Source organism: Berghia stephanieae, chromosome 3 (assembly GCF_034508935.2).
Source record: "Berghia stephanieae isolate SIO BIC M18660-M18661 chromosome 3, UCSD_Bste_1.3, whole genome shotgun sequence".
Taxonomy (NCBI): Eukaryota; Metazoa; Mollusca; class Gastropoda; order Nudibranchia; family Aeolidiidae; genus Berghia; species Berghia stephanieae.
In genome coordinates, this window is record NC_088362.1 from 79400569 (window position 1) to 79420508 (window position 19940).

General features: G+C 35.7%; 2 protein-coding genes across 3 annotated transcripts in view; both read left to right on the plus strand.

The window, feature by feature from the left end:
* Positions 1–19940, plus strand: part of LOC144968551 (uncharacterized) — a 328253-nt gene that overhangs the window by 148467 nt on the left and 159846 nt on the right. The window lies entirely within an intron of this gene.
* The window catches only part of LOC144968550 (opsin-5-like), a 76775-nt gene that overhangs the window by 42838 nt on the left and 13997 nt on the right, over positions 1–19940 (plus strand). The window lies entirely within an intron of this gene.

Below are 19940 nucleotides of genomic sequence, written 5' to 3' on the forward strand. Positions count from 1 at the left end.
TTCGCTTGGAAGAGATCCTAGAGACAAATTTCTCCTATGAGATGAATAAAGGGAATTTTATTTATTTTATTGTATTTATTTATTCATAGAAACTCGCTATGTTTGTCATGTATTTCATGAGTTAACACGAAAAAAAAATAGTCCTCATTACCGTCTATTAAATTATTAATAGGGTTCAACAGTCGTGACGTCACTTCCCTCGTTATGGCGCATAGTAACTGGTTCTAAACTATCGGAACAATGGCGGACACCATTATCTCCATTACCGCACACATGAAATACTTCGCCGACGAGCATAAAAGTGCATCCGTAGGTGAAAATTAAGTCTGATCATGTTTTGACTTTTATACATTCTGATCACATGACATGTGAAAAAGTTCTTGTGTTGGTCCGTTGTATTTCCGGATGACAATGTTGTGAGCTTCTTACCCAAGAGTACAGCATCTATAAGTTTAGCTTTTCCCAAGTTGCCCAGAAGATTAAAGACACCTCTTCTTTAAGAGGTTTAGATAATAAGTGGTAGATATTTGCGAGTCAAATACGGGATTTGTGAAAATACCCTCAAGGCTCCTCAAACAAACAAATCGGGTTGTTTACATAATATAACAGAATTGGAATAAAGTTGACGTCACTCAGCTTTTTGTTATTTATTTGTTTTTAGAGAGCCAGTTATTTTAACGCAAACCAACAGTGGTTATATCTGCGTCATTATCTACGTCTAGCAATCTTTGCCATTCATTTCCAAATAACGACTGTCTGAGCTGTCCGAAACAGGTCATTGGGCGTGGCTATGTTCCCTTATTCCACTACAAGCCTCTTCCAGAATCGACTTGATAAAAAGATATTCATACTTAATAATTCCTGACCAAAATGAGAAAAAAATGTGTTTTGTGGGTGTGCAGTAGAAAAACATAATTCCCTATAGATTTACGTTACCAGACGTTTGTGTAGTCCGGATTGGCTAATTACCAGTTAGTTATGACTATAGGCGATTAGAATGACTTGCAAAATGAACGACAAAAACCTTGTAAATTGCTTCATCTCAATCAATCAATAACTGTCTAGTGGTGAAAGTCTTTGTGACTTATCGACTCAAACCTGTGTTATGATGGTGATCGAGATTCCTAAATTGAATGTATAGTTTTATAAATGAGACTGGCTTAAGTTTTTATGTTTTATTGACATTCGGATTCTAAAGAAAACATTCGTCTTAGGATTAAATAAAGAAAAAAATTATTATTCCACTTATCCCATTAGAAAAAAATCTATCATTTCTAAGTAAATACGTAATCGTTGAATAATGCTTTGAACGCGTTGAGTAAACATTTATTTATTCAACTATTGCAGAGTATTTTCGCATATTTTATTGGTGTGAAGTAAGTTATAAAAGACATTTCATTGGCAATTAAAAATAATCTCTTGGTGCGCATTAATACAAACCCAACGCTTTTTGTTTTGGACAAATTGTCATTCAAGCATGGAGAAAAATACAAATTATGGTGAATAAAGTATACTACTATCATACTTTTGGTCACGAAATATCTATTAATCTTATTTGGAAGGGTGGAATAAACGCATTCTTTTATTTCTTTGTATTTATTGAATCGGTTGTTTTTTTTTAATGATGCAATAACACATACTCGCACGCTCGTAGTATTAATGGACACGATAAAAATAACTCGTTTGATACATACAAAGAAATGAAGTGACACTCCTTTTGTTGTCTCTAATAGGAATATAGCAGTCATGCTAAAAATACATAAATGACAGCTTGTGACGTAATTGTGTTATTGGCATACATCCAATCGAAGATCAAGGTAAGCAGTCGTTTATCGAAAAACTAATGACTTCTGACTATCACCTTTTAAAATAGTTTTTCCATCTCTGCGCCGAATTCAACTCGCATTGGATTGGGCCAGCATAATATGTTATGTCATTAAGATGATAAAAACCAAAGGGAAGTGATAAGCAACAATGTGATGTTTTATCATTTTTGTTAACACTTTAAATTAAACTAAAATCTATCTACTTCAAATCTCGTCTTATTTAAAATTCTATTTACTTTTCTTATATTTTTATATTCACAGACTTTAATTATAAAGGCGTAGTAAGTAAACTGTACAGATGGAGTGAAATAATACAGTATTTGACCAATATCGAATATTTCGTAACCTTGGAGATAGAACTCCCAAGGTCGGACTCATACCTCTGTCCGAAAATCAAATCTTATCTTATCTTATTTATCCTTTAAATGCCTTATACAATAGATTATAATTACAGAAACTCATATAGCTTGCATTGTATCATTCACAGACAGTTTTACACAACTTTGAATGTCCGAAAAAAATGTATCGAAAATACCATAACAGAATATTGGTAATTGAAACAAATGTACAAAGTTCATAATACAATGAAGTATTAATGACAACAATAATCATGAAAGCAACAACGATAATAATCATTCATAAGTCTGATAAATTATGATTTTACATTGTTTCAGATGTCATGCATTTTACTTGTCAACATTTACAAACCAGTCTACAAAATCATGAAATTAATGGAAACAATTATATCCACATGACAATCTAAATTTTAAAAGATAAATAAATAAATGGATAAATAACTAAATAAAAGTCGGAAACCGTATATTATTAATTTCTTATCTATCAATTGACGGTTCGTCCGATACTAAACATTAACCAATCAGAATATTTCCTGCCATTTAGCCCGTTTCGTCCCCTTGACCATTTATTTCTTGTATGAAAAGGCTTGATATAGATAGTATGCAGATGACGTCATTAAGGCCTTTGTTATTGTTTTTGCCATCCGCGTTTGTGAGTTGTTCTCACTAAACTGTATTAACCAGACTATAAAAGTTCATGGTTACACAGAGTTTGTGTGTTGGTCCGTTATACTTCCGGATGGCAATGTTGTGAACTCCTTGGCCAAGCGCATTCTATCTATACCCTGAGTACATGTCAAACACAACATAGGTCAGACCCGTTAGTGAGTATTTCTCACAATATTTTGACACACTGATAAAGGAATTGGACCGCAAAACTTGTCGACACGATGCATTTTTTTTCATCATCTGTGTTAAAATTGTGAGTGATGCTCAGGATCTGTGAGCTGTTTACTCCGGGTGATAGGCAAGCACTTAAGGCGGTCATGGGTCTTCAGTTCACGGTCAGCGGTTGATTTCAGGGCCAAAATACACTTCATTTTAAATTTTACAGATAATGAATCAAGTGATAAACATAGTCTAGTCAAAATTAAACATGAAAATAAAATACACATTGCTAAAGTAATGATATTTAAAAAATTACAGTCGGCATGGTATTTTATGAGTAATGCGTTATCCTTCTGAACACTTTTCGTAACCCAAGTTATAAGAGTACATTAGACGACCATAGTATTTATCGTAGTTGATATAATAAACCTTTGAGATACAGAAGTTCTGTTAAATTTGTCTCCCTATGGATTTCGTCTCTATGTTTTACTAAGTGATTTTACCAATTATCCGATGACAAGCACTTCAATAGTTTCTTCTTAGTCCTTAATGTGTTTTCTTGGCCATTTTCTCCTCCTCCGCTTCTTTCTTCTTCTTCTTCTTCTTCTTCTTCTTCTTCTATTATTATTATTATTATTATTATTATTATTATTATTATTATTATTATTATTATTATTATCATTATTATTATTATTATTATCATTATTATTACTATCATTATTATTATTTTTATTATTACTATTATTATTTTATTACTATTATTGGTATTCTTCTTCTTCTTCTTCTTCTTCTTCTTCTTCTTCTTCTTATTATTATTATATTATTATTATTATTATTTTATTATTATTATTATTATTATTAGTAGTAGTAGTAGTAGTAGTAGTAGTAGTAGTAGTAGTAGTAGTAGTAGTAGTAGTATTATTTATTATTATTATTATTATTATTATTATTATTATTATTATTATTATTATTATTATTATTATTATTATTTTACTATTACTATTACTATTACTATTATTATTATTATTATTATTATTATTATTATTATTATTATTATTATTATTATTATTATTATTGTTATTGTTATTATTATTATTATTATTATTATTATTATTATTATTATTATTATTATTAATATTATTATTAATATTATCAACATTGTCATCACCATCAACATCATCGTCATCATCATCATAATCATCATCATTCTTGTTATTATTCGCGATTTACTACTTATGTGATGAGGGCATATTTTTTTACTTTTCTCATTCATCGAGTTTTTGACTGAGTGATTTGAACCAGATAATTTGGCAATGCAATAAGGAAAACGGGTTACTTTGCGTTAGTTCATTGTTATAACGGAGAAAAAAAAATCAGAATAAAACAAAATGCACAATACGAGCCATTTCATCCCCAAAACCCCATTTTTTTTTTTTTCGTTAACCAAAATGCAATTAAATCACCGGATTGAGCTCTATGAAAGTGACCGAGGTGAAAATCATTCTTTGTCGATCTACACACGGACCGACATAACAATAGTATTGTGCTGGAGTGGTATGACTTCTGGGTGGCGATATTTTGGTCCCAAATTTTAGGTCCTGCTATGAGTGATCAATATAGAGTCCTAAGAAAAGGCTCTATTCTCAAACTTTTGGTTACGCTCATGTTGTAAATTGACTCTCTGTGAGCTGATAGCGTTCTCTGTGTCTAAAAGGAAATACAACATCGCCGTCAAGGCGTTATGTCCTTTCCAATGCATTAAAAATTGTTGTGTTCTTGGGGAAAAGCGCCATTTTCATAGACGATCATCTTTGGCTTTTTGTTATGGGTTTTACGGCATTTGCGATACCATTACGTTCAGCGCGCCATGAATGGTCATCTTTAAGTATTAACAAATATCAAATTATACAATAACATAATGATTATTCCTATATTGAGAATTGTATTTCTTGTGGACTGGTTAAACACAATGTAATATTATAAAAAATTAAGCGTTAGATCAGATAAGAAATCTCGGGTTTGAGCCTTTTTGGCAAGATAGATTCTCTATAACCTTTGAGATGGAAAGAACTGACAACTTTGTTCACGCAAATTCGTTCACAAACAGAAATTGAGTTGATGTATTACAAATCAAAAGATATTAAACCAATCTCAAATGGATATAAATATATATATATATATATATATATATATATATATATATATATATATATATATAAGGTCACTCACATGATTATCTCTAACCAACATTATCGAGCACTCTCGTACCTACAAGTAATTGCAAAAACAAAAACCATGAAATAATAGTGCTCAACTTTTTGATAAAAGGAGCTATTTATATATTATTTAAAGTATAATTATCATCATAATAATACTTGAAATATAATATAATATAATATATATAAATATATATATATATATATATATATACATATATATATTATATATATATATGTATATATATATCATTCATCCTCCTCTTAAACTAATTATTATAATTTTTTTAAAGTCAATTAATGCCTGTTGAGAGGAGGATAACAATGTTTTATTTCTGGGTTTTTAAAGTCAACCAGTACATGCTCGATACTTTATATTTTAAAATGGACTATTTAGAAGCCCCCAGTGTGTGCTGACACAGTGTGATAAAAGTCCAATCTATTGACGGTTGGAGGGATGGGGTGTCCTGACAAAATTTTAAAAATATTGTTGTGTTTCATATCAAAATAATATCTACTAATTACATTTGTTTCCTATTTGAATAGATGTCTATATCCTGAACAACGCCATTATTATGCTATTAAATTTCTATCTTCCAAAATTATTTTGTTATTGTCAACATTTTCGATTAACTATGCACTGTTTGATTAATTTATTTTTCTTGTCTTGTCAAGTGCACTCTGATATAAATATGTAGTTGAAATATTATTTTCATCTTTACGTTCAAAACAAGTTCAAAGGTTTGTCAGTTTGAATCTATGCATATTAATGGATATTGCAGGATTAACGCGTCATTATTGATAATACCGAGGTCTTTGAAAATTTGTTTTGGACAACTTATGCTAAGATGATCAAAACGCCAGGAAATCATATCATTTGTATAATGATGAGTTGACGGGGCTTCAGAGCATGAAGCGAAGAGTCTTCCGCATTGCCACACTACTCCCAACAATAACGTGAAATAATGATGAGATTTCATTTGTCAGTTGTAGAACGTAGGCAGGATCTTGCGGTCTTTCATGATATTATAAGTTCTGAGATGTAGATATCAAACCAACCATAAATAAATCAAAACACAGAGAAAACAGATTCATTAAAGAAGCTACAAGAAGATAATTCTAAACACAGCATGACATCATACTTTGATATCATAGTTTCTATTTTGGGGCGTAATTTTGTTTCAGGGGTGATTACAAATAAATGCCTACATACGTATATAAATCGGTGATAGAGATCTTTCAAGAAATCCGAGGAATATAAAGAGATAAGCGGAGAGTATTGATGCATTGCGTCCCCCCCCCCCCCAAAAAAAAAATAAAATAATAAAAACTCATATTACCCGCCAGCCAGATGAAACGTACCGACATACAAAACAATGTGTAATCTTGAACGTTTCTGATAGATACAATTTAGTGAGAACAATTCATTAAAAATGTCTGAAAACGATAAGAAAGAGGTGAGTGACGTCAACCTTGTTCTATCTATAATAAGTATGCGCTTGGCTAAGAAGCTCACAACATTGCCATCCGTAAGTATAACGGACCAACACATAAATCTCTGTGTAACCATGAACTGTTATATTCTGGATAATACAGTTTAGTAAGATTATTCATAAACGTGGATTGTTAAAAATCAATAATAAAGACCCGACTGACGTCACTTTCATTCTATCTGTTGTTGTTTCTCGACAGCCAACTTTATGAGTAGTACTCACTAGCAATGTTAAGTTTTCCATTTTTTTTAAACTAAGCGCATAGCATGAATAGACTGGCATTAAAAATGAGGCTCATCGCCTCCAAATGGTATTAAGTCGAGGTGATAAGTAGCAAGATGAAAATTAAAGTTACAGCCAAGAATAGACACCTAGATAACCACACCTCTCGGACAGTCGTCATTATGTAAACAATGCCAGTAATTAGTTTACAAATGATTCAAACGTTTATTTTTAGACAATTGCCAATATAGATAGAATGCGCTTGGCCAAGGAGTTCACAACATTGCCATCCGGAAGTATAACGGACCAACACACAAACTCTGTGTAACCATGAACTTTTATAGTCTGGTTAATACAGTTTAGTGAGAACAACTCACAAACGCGGATGGCAAAAACAATAACAAAGGCCTGAGTGACGTCATCTGCATACTATCTATAACTCATACAAGAATATAATATTTTCATCAACAAATCAAGTAAGAGTGAACTACACAGGTTTTCTATCCATGACACATGTCTATATAAAAAAAAAACCCCACTGTTCTACCGCGTGATTAATAGATAGAATGAAGTTGACGTCACTCGGTCTTTGTTATTGTTTTTTGTTTCATAATATTAAAATGTGATACTATTGAAATTTCGCAATGGTTTTCGCAGCATTCTATAGATAGTATGCGCTTGGCTAAGAAGCTCATAACATTGCCATCAGGAAGTATAACGGACCAAAACTGTGTGTACCCATGAACGTTTATAATCAGGTTAATACAGTTCAGTGAGCATTACTCATAAACGCGGATGGCAAAAAACAATAACAAAGACCTGTGTAACGTCATCTTCGAACTATCTATATTCAGTTGGTGATTTCTTCTCATGAAATGCTCTCAGACTATAGATAGAATGCGCTTGGCCAAGAAGTTCACAACATTGCCATCCGGAAGTATAACGGACCAACACACAAACTCTGTGTAACCATGAACTTTTATAGTCTGGTTAATACAGTTTAGTGAGAACAACTCACAAACGCGGATGGCAAAAACAATAACAAAAGCCTGAGTGACGTCATCTGCATACTATCTATACATTTGTGCATTAATTGATAAAGCGGCAGAAATGGTGTGTATTTTATTTCATTAGACTACATATTATAAAAATTCTCAAATTCCATGTTTACCTACTTGATATTGCATATCCACATACCGAAGGAGCCCCTCAAAAAAGGTCTTAAACTTCATAAACTTATCGATAGTATGCGCTTTGCTAAGAAGCTCATAACATTGCCATCCGGAAGTATAACGGACCAACACACAAAACTGTGTGTATCCATGAACGTTTATAGTCGGGTTAATACAGTTCAGTGAGCATTACTCATAAACGCGGATGGCAAAATACAATAACAAAGACCTGAGTGACGTCATCTTCGAACTATCTATAGCCGGCGCTCGCTCACTCCTCCCCGGGCCTGCAGACACTTGAGGCGATACAAGGGATTTCCACATGGTCCTGTGTCTCAGCAGTATTCTCGAGGCCATCTCGAGGGACATACCTCTCTTCTCTATTTATGTCCTTATATATATATATATATATATATATATATATATATATATATTATATATATATATATATATATATATATATATTATATATATATATATATATATATATTTAGGATAAGTTTAATATTCTCATAGTAGCGGCACATTTAATGCTTATTTGCCATGCACTCTGCTATGATCGATATGATATTCATACAATACAGAAATGTTATGAATTGTGTAACAGGATTTGATGCTCATGATTATTAAAGGAAGTTGAGATCCATTATCGCGAATTAAAGGATTAATATGTTTACTATAAATCCCGTGGAAGGGATGTTATTATAGTAGAGTCGTTAAGATTGTTGTTGAATCAGGTTTGCTTTGGATTGGTTGCCTGTTTTATAACAGTTGACTCGACCTGATACAGACGACATAGATAATGACCTGGCACTGTCGACAAGCCGTTATCATAACAGTTACAACAACAATAAAAACAATAGCAGTTACATCAACAACATCTACAACAACAACAACAACAACAACAGATACATCGACAGATACATCAACAATATAAACAATAGCTACTCGATGGCACACAACAACAACAACAACAACAACAACAACCACCACGGTAACAGTTACAATAACGGCATCAACTGTTACAAAAACAGCTATTAAAAAATACGATCGAATCGTCTCCATCTTTGCAGAGATTGTTTTTTTTTTCAGACGTACCCATTAACCAATCAACTGACATACTCTAGAAAGACAGGTATGTAAGGTGGGAGGTCCCAGGGTTGAGAGTTTTGTCAAGATAAGGGTATTTAGATGATCGATATCTGAAGTGTTTTTTTTTTTGCAGAGCACGGCAGTTAAATGGTTGAGCAATAAATGTATTCATGTCTTTTAATTCAGAAAAGTGAGTGGAGCAGGCACTTATGTTGGTAACAACAAGATATGAAGTGAATAGAAAAGTGCCAGAAGACAATAGAGAATAAAAAATTTTTGCGGCGGTGGTGGGGTTTGAACCTGCGACCTTATTGGTACGACAACTCCGCCTGGCAGGTGAGAGCGTGGCTCTACCGTGTGAGCTATCCACGAACACAAAAATATTCGTTTCAAACTCAAAGTCATTACTAGATCCCTCTCTCACCCACTTCTTGAGACCGCCGATTCGTTCGTACACCACCATCGCGAATAATTTTGACCAGCAGTTAAGCTTAATAGCCAATATTCTCAACACAAACATATAACATAGAAACGATTGAGACATTGAGTATGCTCCGGTGTATGGGGTGAATTTTTTAATTCAGAAAAGTGAGTGGAGCAGGCACTTATGTTGGTAACAACAAGATATGAAGTGAATAGAAAAGTGCCAGAAGACAATAGAGAATAAAAAATTTTTTAACATAAGTGCCTGCTCCACTCACTTTTCTGAATTAAAAAATTCACCCCATACACCGGAGCATACTCAATGTCTCAATCGTTTCTATGTTATATGTTTGTGTTGAGAATATTGGCTATTAAGCTTAACTGCTGGTCAAAATTATTCGCGATGGTGGTGTACGAACGAATCGGCGGTCTCAAGAAGTGGGTGAGAGAGGGATCTAGTAATGACTTTGAGTTTGAAACGAATATTTTTGTGTTCGTGGATAGCTCACACGGTAGAGCCACGCTCTCACCTGCCAGGCGGAGTTGTCGTACCAATAAGGTCGCAGGTTCAAACCCCACCACCGCCGCAAAAATTTTTTATTCTCTATTGTCTTCTGGCACTTTTCTATTCACTTCATATCTTGTTGTTACCAACATAAGTGCCTGCTCCACTCACTTTTCTGAATTAAAAAATTCACCCCATACACCGGAGCATACTCAATGTCTCAATCGTTTCTATGTTATATGTTTGTGTTGAGAATATTGGCTATTAAGCTTAACTGCTGGTCAAAATTATTCGCGATGGTGGTGTACGAACGAATCGGCGGTCTCAAGAAGTGGGTGAGAGAGGGATCTAGTAATGACTTTGAGTTTGAAACGAATATTTTTGTGTTCGTGGATAGCTCACACGGTAGAGCCACGCTCTCACCTGCCAGGCGGAGTTGTCGTACCAATAAGGTCGCAGGTTCAAACCCCACCACCGCCGCAAAAAAAAAAAAAAAAAATTTTATTCTCTATTGTCTTCTGGCACTTTTCTATTCACTTCATATCTTGTTGTATTCATGTCTTTGCAAGAGTAAGAGTATATAACGATAAAAACACATGTTGTTAGGGAATAGATAAACATTTATAAAATTTCCTTTATCTATTTTCAAGAGATTGTTTTCTTTAGGATCTGTACCAATAAAAATACCGAGATAATCCAGGCGTTAACCGCGGTGCAGAGCCTCAAAGTGTGTGCAAAAGGGACTATGTCGCTTTCTTATGGGGAAAAATGAGATGCCAAAGTTATCTCGAACAGGAGTCTCCCGGGTTGAAATGTAATGCCTTATCCACACACTGCCATCTCGTCCCCCATGTTTCTCTCTGTTTCACATGTCTGTTATGTGTTATGGGAGGTGCATACTGTGTCTTCTATCGCCTTATATCTGTTATCCAACAAGCTTTCTGTCTTTGTCTTGGAATGGGATTACTTGTTTTTTTCTTGGCCCTCGTCGGAGTCTTGGCTGGGAGGGAAACAGTCAAATGCATAGTTATTGGTTTGGGAGATGATATTTTTTTCCTTATAAATCATCTCTCTGTTATGTATTATTATATTTGTTATTCTTAATGTTTAGTGTAAGCATTTGAGTGTATTCCTCTTTGTTGGATTTTGTGCTTGTGTCCGGATGAGACTTATAGGTGATCTCAAACTAAGTACAATGATAGTGTGCTCTTGGAATCTACATCTGATCCCTATTTGTTTCCAGTTCCCCTGTGTCTTACTTTTTCTTGGGTTCTTTAACTGTAATTCTAGAACTTTTTACTATCCCATTTTCTTCCTTTTTACTGGCGCTGATATAACCTAAATATGTTGCAAGCGCCGAAAAACCCTTAAAAACAAAAACAAAAACAATGTCCAGCAGGTGGGGGCTAACGCTTCAAGTTCGATTCTAAGGTTAACGAGTATAAGTCTAATTAAAATGAAATCATCATCATTGCCTTTTTCACCCTGGGTCAGGGTATAGGCCACAGACAAACAGTTTCCATCCTTCTCTATCCTGAGCCAACTTTTTTATCTCATTCCAGGTCTTACCACTTCTCTGTATATCAGCTTCTTTAATTCTTCTCCATGTTCCTCGTGGCCTTCCCCTTGATCTTCTGCCCTGAGGGTTCCAGTCCAATACTTTCTTTGTTATAGTTGAGTCATTCTTTCTAAGCGTGTGTCCAATCCATCTCCATCGTCTTCTTCCTATATCCTCTCCCACTGGTTTCTGTTGTGTTCTTTTCCATACTTCTTCATTTTTTATTCTATCCATCCATTTTATTCTGAGTAGCTTACGCATGCACCTGTTTACGAAAATCTGTACCCTCCTTATACATGCCTGTGATGCGTTCCAAGTTTCACATCCATACAGTAGGACAGACTTCACGTTTGAGTTGAAAAGTCTTAGCTTTAGTTGAAGGGAGATATCTTTAGTTCTCCAAACTCTGTTCAAAGATGTGAATGCAGCCTGTGCCTTTCCTATTCGTGCTTTCACCTCTGCTTCCGTGCCTCCATCCTTGTCAATTATACTTCCGAGATAGCAGAAAGTGTCTATATCTTCGAGTTCCTGATCTTTAACTTTGATCTGCTCCCTTTGACGCGTACCTATCCTCAAGACCTTTGACTTTGCAGGGTGAATTCTTAGACCAATTGATTCCGACAGGCTGTTTATAATTGTGGTTTTTGCTTGCATCTGGTCCTGGGTGTGGGACAAAAGAGCCAGATCATCTGCAAAATCCAGATCATCCAACTGTGTCCAGGGGGTCCACTGTATCCCATTTCTTCTCCCTTTGGAGGTTTCCTTCATTAGCCAATCAATGGCAAGGATGAACAGGAATGGAGAGAGCAAGCATCCCTGCTTGACACCAGTCTTAATTTCAAAGCTGTCAGTAAGCTGATCTTCATGTACAACCCTGCAACTTGATCCTTCATACATTTCCTTAATGAGGTTTACTATCTTTTCAGGGAGTCCATAATGTGCCAGAATTTTCCACAATGTTGCTCTGTCAATACTGTCGAAAGCCTTCTCGTAATCCAGAAAGTTGACAATAAGAGGAGAGTTCCATTCTATAGACTGTTCCACTATGACTCGCAGAGAGGCAATCTGGTCGGTGGTTGAACGGTTTTTTCGAAAACCTGCCTGTTCGTCCCGCAGTTTAGCATCTGTTGCATTCTTAATTCTCTCTAAAATAATACGGTTGAAAACCTTTCCTGGGATAGAAAGAAGAGTGATGCCTCGATAATTATTACAATTACTGAGGTCCCCTTTCTTTGGAAGCTTGATAAGATGTCCTTCCTTCCAATCCTTTGGGAATATCCCGTCATTCCAGATTCTCTCAAATAGTGGGTGCAGGGCCTCAGCATTTCTTTCCGCATCAACTTTTAGAGCCTCCGGTGGAATCTGGTCTGGTCCAGCAGCTTTCCCCCTTTTCATCTTGTTAATGGCACCCACAATCTCTGCTATCGATGGTGGATCACAGCTAATTGGTAGCTCATTCCTTGCAGGCAAAATTTCTGGCTGGTTGTCTGGTGGTGGTCTGTTCAGAAGGCAGTTGAAATGTTCCCTCCATCGTTCAGATTGAGCCTCTTTTCCAAAAATAGTTTTCCCATCTTTGTCTTTGACTGGTACCTCTGGTTTCCCATATTTTCCAGCAAGTGTCTTGGTAGTTTGATAAAGGATCCTCATGTGTCCTCCAGTCGCTGCTGCTTCTGCTTTCTCTGCAAGTCTGTTCATGAATGCTTCCTTGTCTTTCTTCACAGATCTTTTGACTTCCTTAGCTATGGCTCGATACTGCTCTTGTGCATCCAGTCTTGAAGCCCTTGTTCGGCTTGCATTCACTTGTTCCTTCCTTGTTCTCCTCTTTTCAATAAGGTCCAAGGTGGTTGGACTTATCCATTCTTTATGTTCCGATTTCTTTACCCCCAATACCTCGTGGCAAGTTGTTATGTAGACTTCCTTGATCTTTGCCCAATGTGACTCTACATCTATGTCCTCCTCGAGCTCAGTAAGAGGTTGGAATCTATTACTCAATTGTAGTTTGAATTCCTCATTCTTTTCCCCATCAAGTGCATTCACCTCGAATTTTCTTCTTGTATGTGATCTGGCCCCGTGTTTTCTGAGTCGGAGCTTAAGCTTTGCCAATAGCAGGTGGTGGTCTGATCCAACATCTGCCCCTCTCCGTACTGTCACATCTTCCAATGAACGTCTGAATCTACGAGAGATACAAAAATGATCAATCTGATTCTCTGTCATACCATCTGGTGAGACCCAAGTTGCTTTGTGGATCCTCTTATGGGGGAACACTGATCCTCCAATCACCAAACTGTTGAATGCACAGAAATTTGCAAATCTCTCACCATTATCATTCATTTCTCCCATGCCATGACGTCCCATGATACCTTCATAGCCTACGTTATCCTGTCCCACTTTTGCATTAGCATCTCCCATCAATATGTTGATGTCTTTCCTTGGCAACTTGTCAATGACTTGTTGTAGCAGACCATAAAATGTATCTTTGTCCTCATCTGTTGCATCATTTGTTGGGGCATAGATCTGTACAATGTTCATGTTGATCTTCTTACTCCGTGTTGTAAAGGACGCCATGATGATCCTTTCTCCGCAGTGTTCCCATCCTCTCAGTGACTTCTGGGCAAACTTGCTTAGAATTATTCCTACTCCCTGTGTATGAATCCCGTCCCCTCTCCCTGAATATAAAATCTTCTCCCCAGACTTGAGGTGTTTCTGTCCGGATTGTATCCAGTGGGTTTCGCTTACTCCAAGTATATGCAGCCTGTATCTTCTCATCTCAGTCACAACTTGAGAGCTTTTTCCTGCTTCATACATGGTGCGAACGTTCCACGACGCAATTCGAAGCTGCTTGTTTAGCGAAGACGTCATCGGGTCAGCAGAGTCCTTTCGGCTTTGTCTGTTGTCCTTCATAAATTCTGATATTCCAGAAACTCTTCGGTCGCCCAAGCTAAAAAAAGGATTTGGTTTGTCTGTCTGTGTTTCTGTAACGGTTAGAGTTTAACGGAAAGGGGTGTTAACCCTTTGCCAACCCCCAACCTGGAGGACCAGGTGACTCAAAGATGGAGGAATCACACACCATTAGTCGCCTTTTACGACACGCTGGCTTGGCGTTGGGCTATTCTTGACCCTCTCAGTTGAGGGACCCCGGACACCACACGGGGTTAAAATGAAATGCCCTCCTTTTAAAAATAAAGTAGTCTTTCAGACCCATTAAGCCCATGGAGCAGGAGTTTATCCCGGTTTCTACAGCGCTTAATGGACGACAGCGATTTCCTGCTATAGGATGTTCATAAAGTACTCAATACCAAATCTAAAAGATACAGCTACCAAATCACTGGGATGAGGGGGGGGGGGGGGGGGGAAAATATTCCGATTTCGATCTCAGTCATTTGGCGTGTGAATTGAATGTTCTACCACCCAATCCATCTGGGCCGCTCTCACCCTTCCTTAATGCAAGTGAAGTTTACTAATTAATCTTTTAAAAAGCTTGTATTTCCTAATTGTAAGCAACTGCTACAAAAAGGTATTATGTTGAGGCAATTCAGATAATAAAAGTGGAATTTATAGTAAAAATATAAAATATTGGGTGATTGTTTGTGCTTCCTTGTGGAGTGTATCATTTCCAAACATAAGAAATAATCAAATCTCAAATATATCGTCCTTATATTGTTAAAATCACTTTTAACCGACAGATTTATCCTGAATCAATCCACTTTGAGACGATAGGTCTCAAATCTGATCTTAAAACTAAATTTTCTTCCTCTGGTGCATCCCGACATAATACCAGATACCTAATAGATCGAATATGAACTGTGCTTTAAGACGTTCTGTCGTGTCTAGTGAGATGATTCAGGATACGGATGGTAAAATTTCCGGCTGTCACATAATGCGTCCAGATTATTGATGATCTATTAGTTTGCAATAATTATCCAGCTGATTCTCACTTCCTTGTTGTCATCCATCGTGACTTGTGCTCTTGAGCACGTTGCCGGTCAGCTGTCTCCACGAATCACGATCTTCTGCAGTGCGCATGAAATATGTGTTGCTTTTAAAATCATATATATATAAGAAATATTGATGCTTATATATTATATAAGTATCAATATTTCTTCTTCTTCTTCATCATCATCATCATCATCATCATCATCATCATCATCTTCTTCTTCTTCTTCTTCTTCTTCTTCTTCTTATTATTATTATTATTATTATTATTATTATTATTATTATTATTATTATTATTATCATCATCATCATCATCATCATCATCATCATCATCATCATCATCATCATCATTATTATTATTATTATTATTAATATTATTATTATTATTATTATTATTATTATGATTATTATTATTATTATTCGGTCCCCCTCATATTGTCTTCGTGATGGCAAGTTTGTGAAGGAACGCTGTTGTCTTCTTCAGCTCTGTCAGGGGCCATATAGTTTACTCTGCAGAGGGGTGGCACCAGCCAAAAAATCCTTTCTTGCTGTTGCATACATTGGGGGGAATCTGGCGTATATGATCGGCATCTTCTTGCCTTCACCACAATGGCACATGCCTGTTTCTTCTATTATGAAAATGTTGTGCATGTGGTGTTATGGGCGATTGTGTCCTGATCATGGTCTAGATAGATATTGTGACTTGACTTTTCTTTTATAGTTTAACAGGGCCTGATGATTGACTGGATTTCGCTACCTTCATGAAAGTTTTCATCGTATGTATTTATTTTTCTATGATGCCGCAGTATGATCAGGAATCTATTGAAGTCTCATTTTTGTTTGCTCTTTGATTTAGTTTCATTTGCTCTGCACTTACATAATTTTAGATTTTATTTATTTATTTATTTATTTATTTATTTATCTATTTATTTATCTATTTATTTATTTATTTATTCATTCATTTATTTATTTACGTAAATGCAAGTTAATTAATTTTTTTTTCCTTTTACTTATTTACTCATAATTATTAATATATTTGTCTCAAATTAATTCTTTCTTTTTATATTACTTTAAAGTCAATTTCCATAAGCCTGTGTATAGTATATATAAGAAGACGATAAAAGTAAACTGGCAAAGTGACAGTAGACGTTGGATGTCTCTCAGTCCTGAGGTTAAAAAAAAAAGAAAAGTTATGTCAGAGCGAATCAGATTGCAAAAAGTGATCTTGAAATTGACAAAATGAACAGGAGTGTGAAAATCCAGATATTTTTTTATCCGCCTTATGGAACTAAATTCATAATCTTCAATAAAACATACAAACTTAACCCGTCTGATATTTGTAACTTTAAATTCATTTTAGCTTGTATATCACAATACACACAACGCCGTTTCATACCGTTTTGATGCGATGGGTCATCGAATATCTGACGTGACCGGACGAAATTGGTTGGCCCGATCTTGAACTCATTTATGCCCTCCAAAGCATGCAGAAAATATCTTCTGTCGTATCTTGAAAGGCGGCAGTACAGAGTCCTCATCTCTTCGTCCCCATCGACCTAATACTTTGCTAAAGAAATCTGGAGCATTCATTCATAGTTCTAGGCATTTTCCACCATTAGAACCGTAACAAACAATGAGGGACAATAAATAGGTCATACTAGTGGATTGAATCCAATTACTTGGACAAGGAAATCGATTGTCGTTGGAACAATTTTGGATATATTAACCCCCCTCCTCCCTCCCCTTCCCCCTCCTCCCCTCCCTCCCCCTCTTCTGTATGGACAGTAATTCAATTTATTATATTCTAACTTTACGAAGTGATGGATAAATATCATAATGAGAGGTAAAAGTACACATTATCAACAGCGATATTTAAAGGTGAAAGACACAATTACAATGCTAATCATGGAGAAATTTTAAAGAAAGAAAACAAGATAGAGGAAGGCGAGAAAACTGTTATAAACGACAGCCTAATAAACCCTAGCGATCAGGCAATCTGTTTTACTACTCCCAAATTGACCACACCTATCTATTCAAATCACCTGGACAGATGAATAAATTCTTGGATCAATTGTAAACCAATTTCCTGTGGCCTCACAATCAAAAGGACGGACTTTGCTCAATTCTAGATTTTTTTCTATTAGATTTGAGAAAGTACTTATCGATATAAACTTACTAGCGCCCTTTTTAAAGGGTGATCCACAATTTATGCTGTCCTTAAAGTTAAACGTCCATTTTATCCTGTAAAAATATCAGGAACACTTTTTTTCATTTTTTGCCAGAAGACTTTTAAATCAAATATCAGTTCATTAAGAGATCGATATCTTAGTTTAATCTAGACAAACTACTTTGAGACTTTTTTTTATTCAGTGTAAGGCTATGTGGTCTTGTGGTATGACACTCGCTTTCGGATCTGAAGGCCCTGGCCTCGTCGTATAGTTGGGTCCTTGGAGAAGGCTCTTTACTCACATTCTCTCACCGTACTCACGTGTAAAATGAGTACCTAGCCGTCAACAGCGTTGTCCCTGTCCGAAAAAATGTGATATCGCCAAACAGGCGTCATGTCCCGTCTTAAATGTTAAATGTTGCTGTTGGCTAGGGATCCCTTGTCAAGCGTTTTGAGCAATTTTAGTGGATAATGCTCTATATAAAAGCTCAATTTTTTTAAAGGCAGAGATAGGTGAGTAATCGCCGTCAATCAATTTTGAATTGAGTCGTTAGATTAAATTAAATTAGTTAACCCCGGTTGAAATTATCAAAACGAATTATCATAGATATCACCGAGTCAAGCAGCCACAAGATGGACAGTAGAGGTAATATATAATGTTACTAACAATCTAAATCCTAATACAAACAAATCATGGTATTCTAAGATGTAATAATATAAGAATTCATGTGAATATTCGCTCATCGAAGTGAGAGCCACATACGGTTCCAAAAATAGTGACGTCACTTGTATGTGTTTCCGTACTCATGGAAAGTCAACCAAAGTGTTGAGGATTTATGGAATTAAAGATTATCTGAGGATAGAAAATTATCCTTTTCAGATTGTTAGTGGCAATATCACCATCATTTTCATCATCATCATGATCATCATCATCATCATCATCATCATCATCATCATCATCATCATCATCTTCTTCTTCTTCTTCTTCTTCTTCACTAAACTGACTGATTTAATCGGACTGAGCATTACTGCCAATATACATATCTAAAAGAAAAAAATTATCATACTGTTTCTGACCGTCTAAAGTGCATCTTTAAGTTTTATTATTGCTCAGAGGTTTTGCGCCAGCAAGTTTGGCGGCTTTCTGTTATGTCACTCGGATCAGAAGGTCCCGGTTTTGAGTCAATAAATTGTATCAATCAGTTTATGGTTTTAGTTTTGTGTGTATGTACGTTATATCCAACTGACGTGTGCCGTGAGTATTTTAATTAAGCGCATGGCATCAATGTCGGTGGATGAACTTGATATTTTAAATTAAGCTTTGAGCTTAACTGATAGAGGTCTGATCCGCCCAAAATTAAATAAAACGTGGTACGCAAAGCACGTAAGTATGTAGACTTCAGAGGTTTGATCCGTCGATCGTAAAAATCTAGTCTCCAGAGGTTTGATCCGCCGACCATCGTTGTGTGTTTCATAATACTGACCCACCGTCTCTAATCGGTATGATGTTGGGATGCTAAATATGTAATTGATAGTCATCATTTCATAAACTGTGAAACTTGGGCTATGGTTATAGAAAGAACAAAGTTGACGTTACACAGCTCTTTGTTGTTGTTTTTAGACAGACATTTTTATGAGTAGTTCTCACTCAATTGTAATAATCAGACCCTAAACAGTTTAAGGTTACACAGTGTTTTGTGTGTTTTATACGTCTGGCAGATCTTGAGAGTTTTTTAAACTAAACGCATAGCATCAATTGAGGAAAGAAAGTATGTAGTCGGTTAAAGTAACAAAATCTAAAATATGACACTTCTAGTCATTTTAACTCTGAAATCACTTTTTTCAGGGTGAGGTCTTCTGACCTCCCATGGTAGGAAGGAGGTCAATTGCTGTGTCTTCTATCTTTGTTTAACGAGTGGCTTTCTATCGTCTTGGAATAAGATTACTTGGTTTGTCCTGGCCCTGACCAGGGTCCTTGGCAGAGAGGGAAACAGTCAAATATATAGTGTTAGTTTTAAGATGTGATTTTTTTTCTTGTAAATTATCACTCTGTTATGTACTATTACATCATTTATTTATAGAGTCCATGACTTTGACCGATTCTAGAAGTCGTGTTTCAATTTGCAACCACCTACTTATTTGCGGCTAT